General features: G+C 47.5%; 1 long non-coding RNA gene across 1 annotated transcript; it reads left to right on the top strand.

Moving 5' to 3' along the window:
* The first annotated feature begins 2,753 nt into the window (after window positions 1-2,753).
* On the top strand, window positions 2,754-8,838 carry LOC122185638. Its single transcript, XR_006180935.1, has 2 exons — window positions 2,754-3,786; window positions 7,829-8,838. It is a non-coding gene; the product is annotated as an uncharacterized LOC122185638 (long non-coding RNA).
* The last annotated feature ends 253 nt before the right edge of the window (window positions 8,839-9,091 follow it).

Here is a 9,091-nt window from a genome sequence, read left to right on the forward strand (position 1 = left end):
TCTCCCAGCACAGACCTCGGCCACTCATCTGTGAACACGTGTTTCATCCAGATCCACAGCTGCATGTATTCCACAGCTTGTAGATGCAGCCTGGAAAGAGAGCGACTGCATGTTCTTGAGAGAGCTGCAGCAAGAGTATGTGAGCATCAGAATAATCACGAATCAGCTAATCAGGAGTTCCAATTGTGTGGGTATCAAATCAGTTGTATTTAGTGGAATAAAGTAGGTAGTCGCCACTGGAGCCTGATTACCTTTTTAAAGAGTGCTGCCTGATTAGGTTAAACTTTGTGCCATTTATGGCTGGTTTTGGATAAATGGGAAAAGTCAGAGATGGGATCAGACATGTAAGCTGGTCCAGATTTTGAGAGTGAAAAATTCAGACTTGAAGCCAAACCAAGATCCGTGTTCTGCTCCCAGATCCTCCAAGCTGGAGCTCTTTGGTGTTCTTGTGTAGGAAATTATTTGCTACCATGCTTCATGTAGAGCCATGGAACTAACTTAACTCTTTAGGCCTCGTGAAGGCATGTGTCCTCAGTACTGAGCTTTAACCAAAGAAAAGGTGCTGAAATACTGAGTGGTTTGGATGCACACAGATGTGCATAAGAAGGTATTTCATCAGTTCCACGGCTTTCAATCCAGCATCTTTGCAGGTCACCACATGTATTCTGTTTAAGCCTTTTGATTAATTACGCCGTACCCAAACCATACATATTTATAGCTTGCAGAACGAGATAAATTCTCCAGATGTGGCTTCCTTTTAGTTAAGTGGAGATGAATGGAGATCAAAGCCTTTGATGTGCAGCCTGCCTCCAACTCACTGCTGACACCGGCCGCTGGAAATCATGCACTGAAGGGAGCTGGGCACACCAAACTTGGGTATGAGGCAGCTAAAGCAAAACCTATGAGGAAAACACTTTGTGGAGGATAAATCTATGTGCGCCATTGGGTCCCTACTTGTGAAAGTGGAAGGCAGTATTCAATGAACCCTTTACTCTTAAACAAGGTATTTAAGTAGATCAATTTTATGTTCCAGCCCAGAAATGATTTAAGGCTTTTCAGTGCATGGATATCCTCTGTGATACACAGAACTGGCAGAAAATGTCATCGTGAGCTGCTTTATAGCCTCAATTAAGGCTATTTCCATTGCTCCAGATGCGTAAAGCAGACTTATAGCTGAGTTCCTGCTATAGAGAAATCCCTGGTGTGTCCTCGGATCAGAGCTGCCAGCTCAATGATGTCTTCTTCACAACCCTTGGAAAAAATGATGGATAGCCAGGGAGCTGCAAATTCAGATTGAGCTCTCACACTACGATCACTTACAGGAGTCTCAGCTGGTTGGAGCCATAGCACAGTGCTTACCCAGTGGCCAAGTGGCTGCTCTGCCTGTCTCTGCCACTTTGGAAGCTGCCTGCATGATGTGCCAAGGGAGCTCTGGCTGCTGTGCTTTGCGTCTTGAACTGCTCTGTACAATGAAGCTGATACTACAAAAAAACAAATCCAACCCAAACTCAAAGGCACCATGGAAGCATTGGCCTGCAGTGACCCACAGCAATCTGGGCCAGAACCCGAAGATGCGGATTGAGGGCCTTCTCTGAGACTTATGGGCAATTTTTGGATATAAAAGATGAGCAGAAGTGTTGAAGGTGGAGCTCTTGGGCACCTCGTGTGGTGAGAAGAAAGGAGGTGAAAATCTGAAAATGGAAGACCGGTGATGCTGCCAAAGGACCTGTAGTGCTCATGGTCCATAGAAGGGAAGGGAAGCTGGTCTTAACAACTGGGAGTTCCATGAGCTTGGGGAACTGATGGCTTCCATGGGAGGGAAGAGGCCAAAATGCCAATTATTCCAGTGCATAGAAAATACAGGAGATGCAGCTGGTCTCCTGAATCAAATTCCTTATTGGCATCAGAGGAAATAAGCATGAAAACTGGTTGGTCTGTAAGATTACTGCAGATGATCATAAAGAAATAGCTCAAATCTGTAAAGAAAAAAACATAAACGAAGAAAATCCAATGTAGCTAGTAATAGACTTTGGGGGTAACAAGAAATGGCTCTTGAACCCACTGATAAGAGAAGGGAGAGCAAATTAAAGATTTGTCTGTTACATCAGCGAGAGAAAAAGCTCCTAATCAATGAAAATAAGGAGTTTATGTTCTTTCTATCCAATCTTCAATAAGAAACAAATGGTGTATAAGCATGTGCCACAATTAATATTAACACATGAAAAAAATCAGTCTAGATGAGGGAAAAACAGACTAAAGAGCTCTTAGATAAGTCAGAGGTTTTTAAATTGGCTGGGGCTGCCTTAATCCTACAGTACTGAAGAACTGGCTTTGGTAATCTCAGAACTGTTAATGGTATCTCTGAATTCATGGGAGGACTGGGGTGATAGCAGAAAACTGATGTATTGCTTATCTCTGAAAGGTGGGAGAGGTGAGGGAAGAAGGAGCAGGAGAGTGATGCAACAGTCAGCTTACCCAGAACATCCAGAAAACTGCTGCAACAAATAATCACCACCCTGGAAAATAAGATGAGCAGCAGCCAGTACAGGTTTGCTGAGAACAGATCGTGTCAAAGCACTCTAATTTCAGTTTAAAGACTAACAGACCGTGTGGCTAGAAGGAAAGCAGTAGATGTCAAATATATTGACTTCTGTCAGGCATTTGACAGTGCAGATATTTTGGTTTTGTCCTCTTGCAGCATTTTCATTTATATTTTCTTTTATATTTTTTTAGGAAGATAATTTAGAGGAAAATTAAAACTGGGCATCACCCAATTTAAAGCATCCTTCTAAGCCTAATGCTCCAATGTAATGTCCGAAGTTGAAGGTGAGCCTCAGAGCTTGTAAAGGCTGCCATGGTAAGCTCTTCTATGCCTCTCAAGAGCTAAGCTGGGGGCTCAGATCACCTCTTAAGTGGCAAAGTGTTGTGTATTTGCAGTCAGTGAGTACAGGGAAGGGAGCAAGCCATAAAGCATCCTCTACTGCAGACCCACCTGGAGCAGTGTTTGACCCTCCAGACAGTAGCTAAAAGTCAAAGGCACTGCCTGGTAGTGATGGATGTTATTCATTGCCAGGAACTCTGAGGCTTCTGCAGTGCCACAGGTGCACAGCCCACCCCAAGAGAGGTGCTCCAGTTTTGCAGTGGTGCTAAGGTTGCTATTTCCAATCAGCCTGTATCCTCTGCAAGGTACCTCTACTTCTACCATCCAAGAAATGCCTACAACCAAAGCTGTCCCCCCAGAGGCGGCTGCTTCTCACTGCCATAGCAGTGGGCAGCACCAAGCAGCACATCTGTCCAGGGCAGCCCTGCTCCTTCCTCACCTGGGCAGTGCTGTGCTGCAGGCAGCTGCTCGTGGCCTGGCCCTTCCTGTGGCAGGCAGCAGAACAAATCAGACGCTTTGCATTTCATCAACCTTCCTGGAGAGCGCTGCACAATTGTTCCCACAGCAGGATGCTGAGCAAGCCGGCCTCAGCGAGCACCACCTTCCTCTGCATCGCTTCATCTGTCTGGAAGAAAGGAATCAAGGGAAGGAAATGAAGACGTTACATCTGTAATCATATTTCACAGCTGCACAGCAATTTTCCTCCCAGTGCATTCAGCAGCTGGGATGCTGTGACCTCTGCCATAGCGGGCAGCAGCCAGCCCGTGGCTTACTGTGCAGCTTAATGGAGGAGTGCTTTGCTTGGAGCAAAAGACATCCTTTTTGTTTTCAGGTGTTCTCGCAATATTCCCTGGCAGAGGTCACCTTGCAGTGCTGGAGGGTCGGGCAGTTGCTTCCCTTGTAAGGTGAGGGTCAGCTGTGCTACTGCCTGTCCCCTCCCTGGCACGTGTTGGCTGGCTGGTGCCTGGCAGGTAAGTGCAGTGTGAGGGATCCAATTCTGAATGAATACCCACTCCAGCTGCTCTCTGTGCTGGGATGGGCTGTAAGGTAGCAGGCTGAGCTGAAGACAACATTTGCTAAGGAGGTGAGTGCCCCTGTGCTGCTTTTCTGGCACAGCTGAAGTTGGGATGTTAAAAATGAGTTAATTTCTTCACGAGGCTCAGAATGTAATATTAAATGATAAGGATAATGTATCCAAGCTGAAGCCCTGCATACAGATCCACATTTGTAACTTCTCTTAGCCACACACTGCAAACAGTCACCTAAATTTTGAGCATTTCAATACTGGATTTTAAACCTATTTGGTTTGTAATATATGACCCTTGTTAGAAAGGCTCAGGTTAATTTGTCTCAGTTATGTATCATCAACGTGTTGCCAAAATGATGTAGACTATAGGGTGAGATATTACCAAAGTGTTCTTAACAATGCTTGCACCTCGTACTTCACCAAATATTTATGGTATGGCTTTCTTATGCCTGATTCCTTTGTTGAATGGAGCAGAGCAGCAGATCCCATGTGACACACCATGTGGGCACTGGCTGCAACCCAGCGGGGCTGCAGAGCTGATGGGCATCGGTGGGCAGACTTCTGCTGTGTTTGTTGGGGAAGCAGTGAAAAGGATTAGAGCACAATGCAGAGGACCAAAACTTCAAGATCACTTTTGCTTGCCTCTATTGCTCCTTAACCGGGCTGCAGTTGTGGTGCTTGAACAAAATGCCATCTGTATGATGAACAGCCTTTGCTGCTGGGTGTGATGTAAGTGCTGCTGGACTTAGGAGAGCTGTGGTTTGTGAGAAGTCAGACTCCTGCTCCATTGCATCTGCATGTCAGCAGCACTGGAACGCTCATCAGGGACATTTTTCTCCTTAACAGCCAACTTCTGGTCATGCTTAATTACAGCAATCACTTCTTATTCTGCTTTATGATGATCCGGTATCATAAATCTTCTCTGCAGTTAGTAGAGAGGTGGTTTCTTGTCAATCCTGCACTGCAGAAAGACTCTTTGCCTTAACTCTAGATGGAAGGAAAGCTGAAAAATTCCCTCTGCCTCTTGGAGCAGTTTCTTGTTGATGCAGTTCTATCCTGCTGGCAGGAGATGAACAGCAGTTCCCCCTTCAAACCCTCCTTTGCATGTAGGTTCCTCAGGTTGCTCACTTCGGTTAGCACTGTTCCATTGGATGCTGCCAGCTGAGGTGCAGGCACACAACCAGCTGTAGGTCCATGTTGGGGAACCTGTGGCTCCTGACTGCTCTGTTCTGAGTACCCCTCATGGAGACCCCTGGAACTTGCAGGTGTGAGTGGCAAACAGGTGGGAAGGTCATAGAGTAGCTTGAGTTGGAAGGGACCTTTAAGATTATCTAGTTCCACCCCCTTGCTATAGGCAGGGATACCTGCCAGCAGACCAGGTTGCTCACAGCCCCATCCAGCCTGGCCTTGAGCACCTCCAGGATGGGAGCATCCACAACCTTGCTGGGCAATCCGTTCCAGTGACTCATCACACAGTAATGAATTTCTTCCTAATATCTAGTCTAAATTTTCCTTTTTCCAGTTTAAAGCTATTTCCCCTTGTCCTGTCACTACATGCCCTTAGCATGATGATCTGGTTTGTAAAATGGGTGATGCAGTATGGAAGTAGAAAAATCTCTCAATCGCCTTTTGCAGCGTAGCCAGCAGTCTGCATGCCTCTGCCTGGCTCTACCTGTGTGCAGCCTGCATCCCTGGGGGGGGGGGACCATTGGCTTCATCTGTAATGAAAAAAGCATACAGCCTAACAAAAGCCCCAAAGCCATATGGTTCAACATCTGATTTGTTTCAAGTCACTCAAGTGACAAGCTGAAAACCCTCCCTTTCACATATGCTTAGGAGTTGGGGTGTGGATTTCTCCAGAAAAAAGCCTTCTGCCTGCCTTTGAAGGCAGGGCTCTGCCTTTGATGTAGCAGTGAGCAAGGAGGTGGCCGTGTGCTGCGGCACAGCGATGGCTCTGCTCCCTCCCAGGTAACTGCCCTGCCGCCTTATTTACAGCTCATACAGAAAATGAGAAGCAGAGCCTTACGGAGCGCTGCTAATCTTGACCAGGCCGGGTTTATTGTAATATGAAGCACAGCGTATGCAGTGTCATATCTGCTCTGCTGTTAAGGAAAGGGAGACTTTTCATTCTAACAGACTGAAGGGTCAGGCGAGGGAACGAGTGGGCACTTCTGGCCCTGAAATAGCTGCTTCTGGAGGCTGCTTGGGGCAGGTTTCCTTAGAATGGGAACAAGAGCAGTGGGATGTGATGTGCAGCCCTTGGGGTTGGGCTGCAGGGAGGAGCTGCAGCCATGGCTGTGGGGAGCTCAGTGCTTGGGGCAGTTAGGAGCCTGCAGGAAATGAAGATTAAAGAAGTGATAGGGATGGTTCCATTATAGGAATGGCACAGCGTGAGAGATGCTGGGGCAGGACCTTGGGGCATAGCAGGGCCTTCCTGGGTGTGCAGGAGGGGCTGATGTCCTGCAGCAGAGCTGTGCCCAAATGGAGGCAAAAACAATGACATTCAAATCCCAACTTGGACAAAGCGACGAATCTAAATAACGTGAGGCTTATTGCAAATTGAAATTCGAATCTAAATTTCAACAAATGCTGCCGGTCGCTGCTTTCTTTGGTATGGCAGCCCTCTCCTTCTCCCCAGCTCCCTTACCAAGTGAAGCAGCACCGTAACCATCCTCAACCTACTGTAGTGTGGCTGCACAGCCATGCACTGCTCATCCCACACCACGTCCGAACCCAGTGCTGTGCCCAGGGCCATGCACTGCCTGCAGGCTGCAGCTCTCTGCACTGTAGTGCTGGCATGGAGCTTTGTTTTTCTGAGGGGGAAATTTCCCTTTCTTTTGGTTATTAAATTGTCTGTCCTGAGTTGAAGAGTGTGTTGCAGCTGAAATGCTGAAAAAGGCACAAAGCTGCTAATACAGAGCTACAGCAGCAATTTGGTTTGCTCTCACACGGTAAATAAGAGTTACCTGCTATTCTTTGATCAGCCTTTTTTTCTGTTACGAACTGAATGTGTTGACAAATCGTGTCACCGAAAAGAAATGCAAGGCTTTGATGAAATGAAATGAAATGAGCGTGTGCTGGAGGCTTGGAAATGCAGCTGGGGAGGCTGGGTGGGATGCAGTGTGGCTGGGGGTGCCGGGGAGGTGGCAGGGATGGAAAGAGTGTGCTGAGGGCAGTGCCTATAAGAGGGAAGCAATGGGCACTGCAATGCTCTGTGGTGAGGGAGCAGGAAGGGATGGGGATTGGACCTGTGGCTTTACGATGGGAACTGCATGAAGCTTTAGGAAAGTGCCAGCAGCAGTGTTGGAAGGGTTTGGTGGTGGTCAGTATGGGAAGATTCTGGGTTTCTGTGAACCATTCCCCAGAATGCTGGATAGCACCAAACTGAGAGGTTTCTGTGTCTGCTTCTTGAAAAGCTTGGTGTTGGTGCTGGGGGACAGAGATGCCACAGATGAGTGGATGCTGGGGGGCACTGCTTTGGGCTGGAGCTTTGCACAGCTGAAAGCATTGAGCTTCCAGCACTGCACTCACCTCAGCCAGCTCTACTTTCCTCCTGCAGCTCCAGGCTGTGGGTGCAGGAGATGTGCTGTGGCAGCATGCATGCAAAAGTCTCTTCCCTTGGGTCTTCCCCAGATATATTACTTTAATATTTAGGGAGTTGTCTAAATCTGACTTGCTGCCCAGCTGGGGGCATGGATGTGCTGACCCAGAGGGCTCTGCTCTCTCCTTGGCTGCTGTTGCTTTGTGAGCACCAGTGACCATTCCTAGCAAATCTAATAGCACTTCATATCAGTTCTGAGTTTGTCACTTCACCTTAATGAACACTGATTAATTAATCAGTATTAGTGAAATTATCCTTTACATAGTCAGATACTCAAATTAGTCAGTATTAAGTAGAAATCTTTGTTGTATTTTTGCAGTGGTTCCAGCACGTGAAGCGCCAGGAAAATGCAGTATAGTTGAATCCCTGTGTAGTGTGGGAGAAGCTCTGTTATGGAACAGGACTGAGGAAAACTGAGAGATGTCCTCTGCGTGTGAAAACATTCAGGAAATCATCCTTTGCTATTTACATCTGTAGTTGCTGGGTGTCATTTGCAAGGCACATTCTGTGTTCACCATGCCCGGGTCAGCCTTGTGTTTGAAGGCTGTCCACAGGAGTGTCAGCCCAGCAGGACTTACGCCTGCACAAACAGAACAGCAAGGCCTGAACATCCCTTCCCATGCCATGTGCTGGGACAAACAGCCAGTGGAGAGCAGCAGGGCGTTCCCAGAAGGGCTGAGGATGTGGCCAAACAGCTCCTGGCAGCAGGTGCCAGGGTGGAAGTGGCTGTGGTTCCAGATAAGATGTCAGGTGCAGTGTGGGACTGCTGGCGAGCTGAGAGCTGCTGGCGTTTGGCTGGAGAGCACTCAGGGCAGTGCTGCTGGGGCTTCTGCAACGTCCACACACCTTTAAAAATCCATTTCTAAATACTTAATATGAACTGCAAACGATGTAGTTGACACTGATATCTATTTCTCTTGTCTGTAAAGTGTGGTACTCCAAGCTGAATGCCTGTTTTGCACCCTGTGAGTGGGGCTGCTGCTGTGCTGTAGCACATTCTTGCACAGTTCATTGCTGGAGCATGTGGTTTCAGCACGTCCTAATGCAATAGGTGCAGATTGTTCCTGGTTTTGTGTACATATGTGTGGAACTGAGAATGATAATTAAATTGATCCTTTCTTTCTCACTGAAAGCTGACAGTTGACCCTCGTGTATAGGTTCATTACTGCATATACTGTTTCTGTGCTGAGGCACTTTTTTTTTCCACCAGTCCGAGGGCAGCTCTGCCCAATGCTTTCAGTTCTCATTGCCTTCTCTTGAAAACAGAAACAGTCATATGAAAATGTGAAAGTACTGAAAAACTTGAGATGCTAAATGGGAGCTCTCTAAGTGGAACGACACCAGTGTAGGTAGGAGCATGCACTGCTCCTTCCCCAGGACACTCCATCCTGCCTTGTGCCAGCAGCCCACCCTGAGCACATTCTGTTCCTCAGCTCCACTGGGTGACGTGGGCAGTCAGGCTCTGCATCTCACGGCACAGTTGTACACTCCATCCTGTACGGCTCAACAAATGCATTTGAGCACAGCTTTGCTGCAGCTCTGCCAGTTTTCCACTTGCACAGGTCCTCAGCAAAAGGTATGG

This window comes from Lagopus leucura, unplaced genomic scaffold, assembly GCF_019238085.1.
Source record: "Lagopus leucura isolate 7727_CA_CO unplaced genomic scaffold, USGS_WTPT01 Super-Scaffold_100030, whole genome shotgun sequence".
In the NCBI taxonomy this organism is placed as follows: Eukaryota; Metazoa; Chordata; class Aves; order Galliformes; family Phasianidae; genus Lagopus; species Lagopus leucura.